Raw genomic sequence first — 9,650 nt, forward strand, 5'->3', positions numbered from 1 at the left:
TGGAATGCTCTCCTCTCTGCACTCTGTGTCTCCCGCCCCCGAAGTACTACCCCGTCCTCTTCCCTGTCCCCGTGGGACTTCAGGGCCCTCTATCCTGCTCCCGAAGGTCTTACATACCCTCCGCCCCTCTTCCGACAGGATGCCGGCACCTCGGCCCCGCCCCTGGAGGACTTAGGAGATGCCTCCAGGAAGTCTGACCTTCCGCCGCACTTCCGGGACACTTCCGCCCTCCCGATCCCACCCCAGAGGACTTCCGGGCGACTTCCGCTTGCGGCGGACCCGCCATCTTGTTCCCGCCCTAGAAGGTCTCACGCAGCCGAGGCCCAACCCCCGAAGGTCAACGCAGCCTGCCCCGCCATCTTGGTCCCACCCCGAAGGTCTTCCGGGTGTTCGGCCTCGCCCCGCTTCCGGGAGTCTTCCGCCACCCTGTCTCCGCCCCCGGAGAACTGCCGCGTCCCCTTCCCTGCCCCACCCCCGCCCCGGGACTTCGGGGTCCTCTATCCTGCTCCCAAAGGTCTTACACATCCTCCGATAGCGTTCCGGCACCTCGCCCCCGCCCTTGGAGGACTTTGGAGCTGCTTCCGGGAAGTCTGACCTTCCGCCACACTTCCGGGACACTTCCGCCCTCCCGGTCCCACTCCAGAGGACTTCCGGGCGACTTCCGCTTGCGGCGGACCCGCCATCTTGTTCCCGCCCTAAAAGGTCTCACGCAGCTGAGGCCCAACCCCCGAAGGTCCACGCAGCCTGCCCCGCCATCTTGGTCCCACCCCGAAGGTCTTCCGGGTGTTCGGCCTCGCCTCGCTTCCGGGAGTCTTCCGCCACCCTGTCCCCGCCCCCTAAGAACTGCCGCGTCCCCTTCCCTGCCCCCCCCCGGGGGCTTCGGGGTCCTCTGTCCTGCTCCCGAAGGTCTTACACGTCCTCCGCAATTCTATGGAGAGGTTTACGGTATCAAATTACAATAGTAAACTCAACATTTACTTAATCTGATGGTGCTCAGACTTTTTTAGAAAGTGCAAATCATCACCTCTCAATTCAGACGCCAGGCTCTGGGATTGCCAAGAAGCCACTTAAGTCCACTGAACTCAACACGCTTCACCTGCTCCTGTGCGCTCCAGAGGAACTCTTCCATCAACCTGTCAGTGTGCTTGTCGGCTGTGGCTCCCCGTCTGTCTCAGTGCTGCCCTCCTGTGGGGAACTCTGGGAATTACAGCTAAGGGAAGCTCACCGAGTCCACTGTACGGATAGGGCTAGATGGCTAGGCTCAGGGTTGATAGGTTTAGCGTTAATGAGCCTAGGGTTAACAGGCTTCTATCTTTAATAGACTCAGCCTTCCTGAATGGAGCTTCAGAAGAGCTAACAGGTTTCCAGAAACGCTTCGTATGTACCCCATCATCAGGCCCAGTGCTCTTTCGGGGTGGCTGTAGGAACCCCGAAAGCGAGGAGTAAGGCCAGCGGGAGACTGTGCAGAGCGCACGTCTGTCCCAGCACACTAAGTGTGAGTAGTCGTAGCGGGGGTGAAAAAAAAAATGGCAAACTACCTAGATACTATCTGACTTAGTAAGATAATATAGCTTATTTAATTTTTTCTGCACAACAGTGAGGCAGCAAAGCAGAAGTTATTCTTTCTTATTAATTTTCTAGAATTAAAAAATTCAAACATACATAAAATATTCAAATATAATGACTTGAAGAGGTCTTGCCATACACTTTTAACAATTATTGACATTGTGCCAATAGATATCCATATTGATGTAGGTTAGGATATTGTGGCATGTGCAGGTTCACAGCTAAACGAGTGGTGGTGCCAAGTATTCAAAATAAGGTTTTCAGCTTTGCAGTCCTTTGTCCTTCCTTAATCACCAAATTTTTTAGGTAAATCATTCTTCTAACTCCCCAAATTTGAGACAGTACTAGAGAAATGATATTCAAAGTTAAAATTGAATTTGTACAGCCAAAACTTAAGTCTCTCACAGTGTTAATGTCATGTTTCTTATTTATACCTTTTATGTATCCAGTTCACTTTGTCTCTTGTTATTGGCAATTTTTTGGTCTTGTTTTAAATTGTTGTTCTTTTACGGTTGTCCCAGTTTTTCTCCCGTGTTGTTTGTATTTTTAACTATCGGCCCAATACCTTCTTATTTTTGTTCTTATACTGTTTTTAGTGTGCGTCACTGCTTGAACCCCTTCACTTTTTTTTTTTTGAAATATGTCATCTGTGTGCTATTAGTAGGTTGCTCTTCTAATTATCATTATTAGCTTTAAAGGGTGTAAACTCTGGGAAAGCTTCTTATTGAACTGTCATTGTACTGTGCAGAGAGTGCCCAGTTCCACAGACAAGCTCTTCCCTCGTATTTTGCAAGGTTCCGTTCCTCGGGTGATCTGTAGGGAAACGACCTTTAGTGGCCCTCCGGGAGGTTTCAGGCAGAATCAGTAGCTCTGCAGGCAGTGACTGCTTTTGTTGCAATATTTCTGTGTATCTGTGTCTTTGGAGGTCTATCGGTTACCATTACTCTAGTAGTCATTTGTGGAATAATCAGAATGACCCCGTGCTGGCACTTCCATGCACAGTTTTATTTCGTCCTCACCGTGGTCACTTTTACAGAAGGCAAAACTGATATGCAGAGAAGGAGGTAACTTGCTTTCAGGTCAGACAGCAGGTGTTAGAGGCTGGAAGGAACCCAAGCCATCCACCTGAAAATCCTGTGTTCTTAACCAGTGTGCTGTTATCCCCTCTCTTCATACTCAAATCTGAGTAAGACTAGGTCTCCAATTTTAAGAAGCACAGGCTAATGCCTCATCGTCCTTAATAGCAAATTTCTGCAACTAGGTGAAAGTTGTTTCGCGACCGACGATGAAACTCCGAATATTGGAAAGAAAAGGGAATTGTCAGATGATATGGACTCGTGTATTCATTCGTGTATGCATTCAACAAAGTGAGCACCTACTATGTACTTCATATATCTTTGTATATTAAAATCATGTATGTCTGGCTGGTGTGGCTCCGTGGATTGAGTGAACTAAAGGGTTGTTGGTTCGATTCCCAGTCAGGGCACAGGCCTGGGTTGCAGGCCAGGTCCCCAGTCAGTGTGGGTGCATGAGAAGTGACCACACACTGATGTTTCTCCCCCTCTGTTTCTCCCCACTTCCCCTCTAAAAATACATCAATAAAATCTTTTCTAAAAACATGGAAATTAAAGCACGTTTATTTTACATCTACCGTTGATACGTTTATTTTACTTCCATACATGTTTTCTAGGTTTGAAATGTTGTGTCAAGCAACCCCCTAACTGGTCATTTAAAGGCTTCTGTTACTCGGAAGTTAAATAAGTCTGTACTAAGTACCGAGTGCTTCTTAGGGAACTCTGCCTATTTCCATGAGAGTCCTCTGATTTAACTTAAAAACATATCTGAACTGGAGTGTTCCTTATTGATCACAAAGAATTGTATTAATATTTCATCTTAAAGGTACTATTAATAATAGCCTAACTAATAGTTTGGTTCACTAATGATGACGAACTTTTAAAAGTTATTTGTAGGAGAGAAGCCAGTACGCTAACTTTTAAAAATTTGTTAGACAGGATTAGCTGAACCGTTCTTTATTGCAAAACATGAAGATAGCTTGTTTAAGGATTTATTTCGAGGCGACGAAAGATGAGTTCGTCCTGTGGAACACCCACGAATGACAAGATAAAAATCCAGTTTGGCCTCGCCATATCTCAGTTAGTGGGTGTGGTAGGTGTGCATGTCATTCTGTATTCAATGCCATCCTCCTCTGTAGGTCAAATCGCTCGGGGGCCGTCCGCTAAGCTATTTATTCTTCTGTCCTCTCCGCGACTATAGGGACGCCCGGCGGCGGCACTCTAGGGATGCAGAGTGTACGTACAAGCTTTACGAAGCTGCTGTTCTAGCTGTGGCCTCGGTATTTTTTTCTACTTAGCAGCTTCACAGAGATTCAAGCCTGTGCCTCGGCTCCTTGGGTGTTGGTAAGCTTGGAGAAGAATACACTGGGAAGGAGGACAGGGCGTGTCGGGGTCTGAATAGGATGGTCTGGAAAGGTGTCCCTGAGAAGCGGCTGGCCGTGGGACTACCCCAGGGAGGGTGTGTCAGGCCGGGGAACTGTCGCGAGTGCAAAGGCCCCGAGGCTGGCGTGTGCCGGTGTGTTTGCGGAGCAGCGAGGAGGCCCGTGTGGCTAGAGGCGAGTGACCCCTGGGGAGGAGTGCAGGAGATGAGGTCAGAGAGGCAGTGGCAGGCTGGCCACTCGGAGATTTTGGCTTTGACAAAGATTTTGGCATCAGAACCTGGCGGCGGCTGGAACGCCCACCCGGACTTTTGATATACGCAAAGGAACTGCATGCAAATGAACCTAGTCCCAGCATCTCCCAGAGGAAATAAAAATGGACTTGGCTCCTTCTCAGAAGAAATGTTGATGGACTTAGCATGATATATTACCGGCCTGGCGGGGAGAAAAGCAGGGCGATATAAATAGCCTGCTGAATGTGTCGCCGCGTAAACTCGCTGTAAGTGAAATGTACTGTTTGGAAAGATGTGGAGGACGGTCTTGCACCGCCCCCGCCCCGCTTCCGATAGGCTGCCGGCACCTGGTCCCCGCCCCCGGAGGGCTTAGAAGCCGCCTCCGGGGAGGTCTGACCTTCCGCCGCACTTCCGCCACGCTTCCGCCACCTTGGTCCCACCCCAAAGGACTTCCCGGTGTTCGGCCTCGCCCCGCTTCCGGGAGTCTTCCGCCACCTAGTCTCCGCCCCCGAAGGGCTTCCTTGTCCTCGGCCCCGCCCCCGGAGGACTTCCGTATCTTTGGCCCGTTCTCCCCGCCCCCTGCCCCGCCCCCGCGAGATCGTTCTGCGCACGTGCGTGGGCCACATGGGCAGCGGACACTCGGCGGGGCGATAGTGGGTTCTTCCTGTGGCGTGAGGCCCTCCGTGTAGCCCTCGATTCCAGTTCTTCTTCTCCGGTTAGTACCGGCCTTTCGGGCGCCGCGGGGGTGCCGGCTGCGCCGGCGTGGAGCATGGGGATGAGAACTCTCCGGCGGCCTGGTCGCAGGTCACCGCCTCCCAAAGTGCCAGGCAGGCCCCGAGGCCCCGGCCCACCTTTAAGAAATCTCGTCTGGGCGCGCCGGTCCTGCAGCCTTAGTCTGGTGTTCCGCTATTTGGGAAATGTGCTCTGGGGGCCGAGGTCGCCCCACGCCCCCACCCCCACCCCCCGCCTCGTTCCGCGTGCAGGACCCCAGCCCTCCCAGGAGAAGCCTCTGCCCCTCTTCACGTGTCCGTCCTCCTGGACTCCGTGGTCGGGATACTGGCTTAGCTTTCGAGGGGCTGCGATTCTTTTTTTCTTTCTTTTTTTTTTTTGAGCTTCGGCCGTTTGTCTCTTGCCCGTGAGGCGTCTGACTCAGTGTTTTCTGCTGAAGCTTCCTGCTCCACCTGGACGCCCCGTTCTTTCTCCTTCCCCAGTTCTTCCTCTTGGACCTGCAGGGTCTCATCCCTCTTTCTGCCTCTACCGTGTCTCATTTGGGCTCCTTTTCTGCGTTGGTTTTTTTTTCAAAAAAGGGCTTTTTCGATTTTCCCCTCCAGCCCCAGTGCCTCGGTCTCCACCTGTGTCAAATCGTGTTTGCGTCCCTCACCTCGGCCGAAGAAGGGGGTGGACGGAACGGTTTTAAGCCGTGGAAATGCTTTTTCAGTTGTAACTTTCGTTTTAGTAAGGATCTTACTTTCTTTTGACAGGAGCCGTAAAGTTCAGAACACACGGTAAGTTCCGCACACGTCCGTAAGCTATCGCCTGACAAAGGGTCTGGTACTCAGCTTACAGACCTGCGTGAGAAAATGGGAGTGGGAAGAAATGATCGGTTCCCTGCTACACACTGGACTCTGGGTGCCAGGATGTGTTTTATGCAGGAGTTACTTTCAGTGGACGGGAGTCATGGGTATATATTTTCCTTTGCGGTCTCGAAGCTATGACTCCAGGACCACTATATTTTCTCCAGGAGGCAAAATAGGAATTGTAGAATCTGTCTCAAAAGTATTTTTAAGTGCTTGACTTTTAGGGGGGTGGGGGTGGGGGGGCGGAAGTCAAGACACTTTTTGTATAGTTCATGCTCTCTTGTGTTTTGATGTCCTTATGGTCACCATGTCGATCACGCGCAGCATGAGAGAACGAGAGAGGGACTTGAGGGTAGAGCCTGTCAGGGTTCCCGCTGACTCTCTTGGCCCAGTGGTGCAAGCACCCAGAAGGGAGTCTCGGTTTCTCACCGCTTGTGTTTTGTAGGTCGCTTGTACCAGGTTGAATACGCCATGGAGGCCATCGGACGTGCGGGCACCTGTCCGGGAACTTTAGCGAACGACGGTGTTTGGCTTGGAGCAGAGCGACGCAACATCCACAAGCCGCTTGATGAAGTTGTTGTCCCTGAAAAAATTTATAAGCTCGATGATGAGTAAGTGAGCTCACAGGGGGGAGAGGGTTTCAATATCTCACGTGCTCACATACGTAGGATCTCACGTATTTCGGGAGGGCTGGCCCGTGTGCCGTAGTAAACTTGAAGCGAACGCTTGTTATTGTGCCTTTACTGGTGGACACTTTTGATTCTTATTTGAAACTTCCTTGAGGCTTAGGACGATGCGTTATTCTTTTGACGTGCAGGGCCAAGCCCTAGGTGGAGAAACTATTCTATACCGTTCAGAGTACAGGCGTGGTAGGTGTGCAGATATGGGTTAAGTCTGTGTGACCTTGCACCCGTTGCTTTCCTTCTCTGGGCTTCGGTGCCGCCTCGAGTGGTGGTGGCCGTTTAATGAACTAGAGTAAAACGAGTGAAATACACTAGCGCAGGGTCTGACACGTGGCAGGCTCCCCGAGTGTTCAGAACGGCTACTCGGGAATTGTGTGGAAGTGTCCTGAATCTTACCCCTGGAGGTCTGGGAACAGTTTAGGTGAGCCCCGTCAGTTTGGCGTCGTTGGGCGTGCGGGACTCCTAGCCTGCGGGGCACTGGGTTTGCCTGTCAGAGACTTCCCCCCTGAGTGGGGGACGAGGCGGGTGCCGGTTCTAGGGCCTTTGGATGCGTGTCCAAGGAAGCGTCATCCCTCCAGAGTCACCGCCAGGCCACGGGCCGCTCGGCAGCTGGCAGGCTTGCGGAGGTGTAGTGACAGCAGGTGACAGAGGGTGCCAGCTCTAGGGGAGCCAGCGCAGCCCTCGGGGAGCGGCAGCAAAGAAAGGAAAGGCGCCTTTCCTGGGAGCCTAGCCCCTGAGCCCCCTCCCTCCGCCCCGGCCAGCCAGGCCTTTGGAGGTGAGAATACCGATGACCCAGGAGTGGGGGTAGTTTTTCTTCCTCTCTGGCAAAACCTCTGTCTTGCTTCTGGACCCTCTTGGGACTTGCTTTAGCTTCCTAGTGCTCCTTCTCTCGCCCTGTTCGGCGTCGTGGCGCTGAATACGCCTATCGAAGAACTGGAGGGGGCGCTGTGTATCTTTCATGTTATAAACGACGTCAGGTTTGTCCTGCAAAGATAAACCTTCTGTAGTTTCTGTCTGTTCAGAAGAAGACCAGAGCATTGACGCGAGCATGGTAAACTTATCATGGAACTTGGGGCTTTACAAATACTTCTTAAAGGCCCTCTCAGACACCTGCTCTGCTTACAGACACATGAATACATTTTTTTTTTTCTTCCTCCAGGGGCATGGCTTGCACCGTGGCCGGCGTAACTTCTGACGCTAACGTTCTGACCAATGAACTGAGGCTCATTGCCCAAAGGTATGGTCAGAGAGAGTGTGACTGACGATCTATAAGTCAGTTTGCTTGATATCTCTAAGGAGAACTCGTTTTTGCCAAGATGAGAGTCATCGCAGATTTATTAATTGAAAATTGCTTCTTTTTTCTAACCCGAACTTATAAAATGCTATGGTCATAAGATTGTTAGGATGTTGACATTCCCCTGCTCCCCTTTCAAATGACAGGTGACTGTGAATGTCCCCCCATGGCGCAGGTTTATGTCCAGAATATGTTTTGCTTAGATTTTTGTGTCTTAGGAAAAAATGATGACTATGCCAGTGTTTTCATCCTAGGTATTTATTTATTACAGTATCGGGAGCCAATTCCTCGTGAGCAGTTGGTGACAGCGCTCTGTGATATCAAACAAGCGTACGCGCAGTTTGGAGGTAGGAAATCTGGGGCATATTTATTCCAGAAAGGGGAAACATTTTCTAGGTAATAATTTTTTTATGAGATGGTAAAAAGAAATTGAAAAGTAAGTGAAGAACTTTTTGTACATTTGCGCTTCGTGGTTTCCGCGATATGTATTATCATTTGTTTTATTAATAGACCATCGAGAGGCAGAAATAGCCTTTTTAAATCTGGAAACCGATTGCTTTTCTTACCTAATAATTAAACTCAGCACGGAGTAGCGGTCCTCCGGGTCTTAACTCCGTCTCCTGGCTGTGCCCATCTCCCGGAAGCAAGTGGACGTTTTGGTGGGCCTTAGTCTGTGGTGGCCAGAACAGAGCCACTTACGAATGCTCAGCTTCACAAGAAAGGTGCTTCAGCTACGTTCGGGGAGCTCGAGTGACTGTAGCGATACTGCCTTTGGGCGGCTGATGTGCTTGACGGTCCTCTTTTCTTGGTTAAAGGGAAAAACGTGCCTTTGGCGTCTCGCTGCTGTCCATTGGCTGGGATAAGCGTTACGGCTTTCAGCTCTATCGGAGCGACCCAAGCGGAAATTACGGGGGATGGAAGGCCGCACGCATTGGCAATAACGGCGCTGTGAGTATTTCTGTGTTGCTGTAAAACCTAGCGATAGGTACCTAAAGTGATTTTGCAACGGCATTGAATGTAAACGGTATTTTAAGGTAGCTGCAACAACTTTAGCACCTGTGATTGCTATAACGCAGCCGTGCGTGTGTGTGTTTGCCCCCAGTGGAAATTGCCACGCCGACCAGAGAGAATGGAAAGACGGTCATCGGAGTCCTCGGACAGAAGGAAGTGGAACAGCTGATCAGAAGACACGAGGAAGAAGAAGCTAAGGCTGAGCGTGAGAAGAAAGAAAAAGAATAAAAAGAAAAGGATACGTGGAAGACAGAATTGGGGGTCTTATAAATCTTTTGAGCCCCATTTCAGCCGCCCTCTTCGACAGTGAGCACGTGTTGGCTTTTGAACCCGGACGGTGGGAAAGAGGGATGGTAGCCTCTGATCGGGGCCTCGCCTTTCTGTAAGTTGAGCGGTGACTGCTCTTCATGGGCCTTTCTACCCCCCTCCCCCCTTTTCTGGGAATAAAACTCGGTAAGAATGGAAACGGTGAAGGAGAATTGTCTGTAGCAGTCACTGTTGTTCACCGGGGTTAGTGGGTCTGTGATCCTTCATGCTTCAGTGTCCTGGGGCAGCCCTGGAGGTGCCGGGACACAAGAGGCTAAAGTTGGTGGGTGCGAGTGTCATAAGCAGGGAAAGATGGGACTTGTGCCCTGAAGGCCTCCCTTGCTGTGTCCCTACCGTCTTGGAGAACCCGTGGCCCTCGGCCTCTGTGGGAATCACATTCTTGTACCTGTTGCCAGCCATCGACATCGATGGCTCTTCCTAGGACTGGAAGTGTGTGCGTGCACATGTATACACACACGCGTTCACGCAAACCGCTCCAAAAACACGTGAAAGTCCTGTTTACAGTGC

At 51.0% G+C, this 9,650-nt stretch overlaps 1 long non-coding RNA gene across 1 annotated transcript; it reads left to right on the top strand.

The window, feature by feature from the left end:
* Positions 1-6,387: 6,387 nt before the first annotated feature.
* LOC150014006 (uncharacterized) lies at positions 6,388-9,289 on the top strand. Its single transcript, XR_016510841.1, has 5 exons — positions 6,388-6,439; positions 7,671-7,748; positions 8,077-8,152; positions 8,621-8,753; positions 8,908-9,289. It is a non-coding gene; the product is annotated as an uncharacterized LOC150014006 (long non-coding RNA).
* Positions 9,290-9,650: the final 361 nt, after the last annotated feature.

This window comes from Furipterus horrens, unplaced genomic scaffold, assembly GCF_987537825.1.
Source record: "Furipterus horrens unplaced genomic scaffold, mFurHor1.1.pri manual_scaffold_4, whole genome shotgun sequence".
Lineage (NCBI taxonomy): Eukaryota > Metazoa > Chordata > Mammalia > Chiroptera > Furipteridae > Furipterus > Furipterus horrens.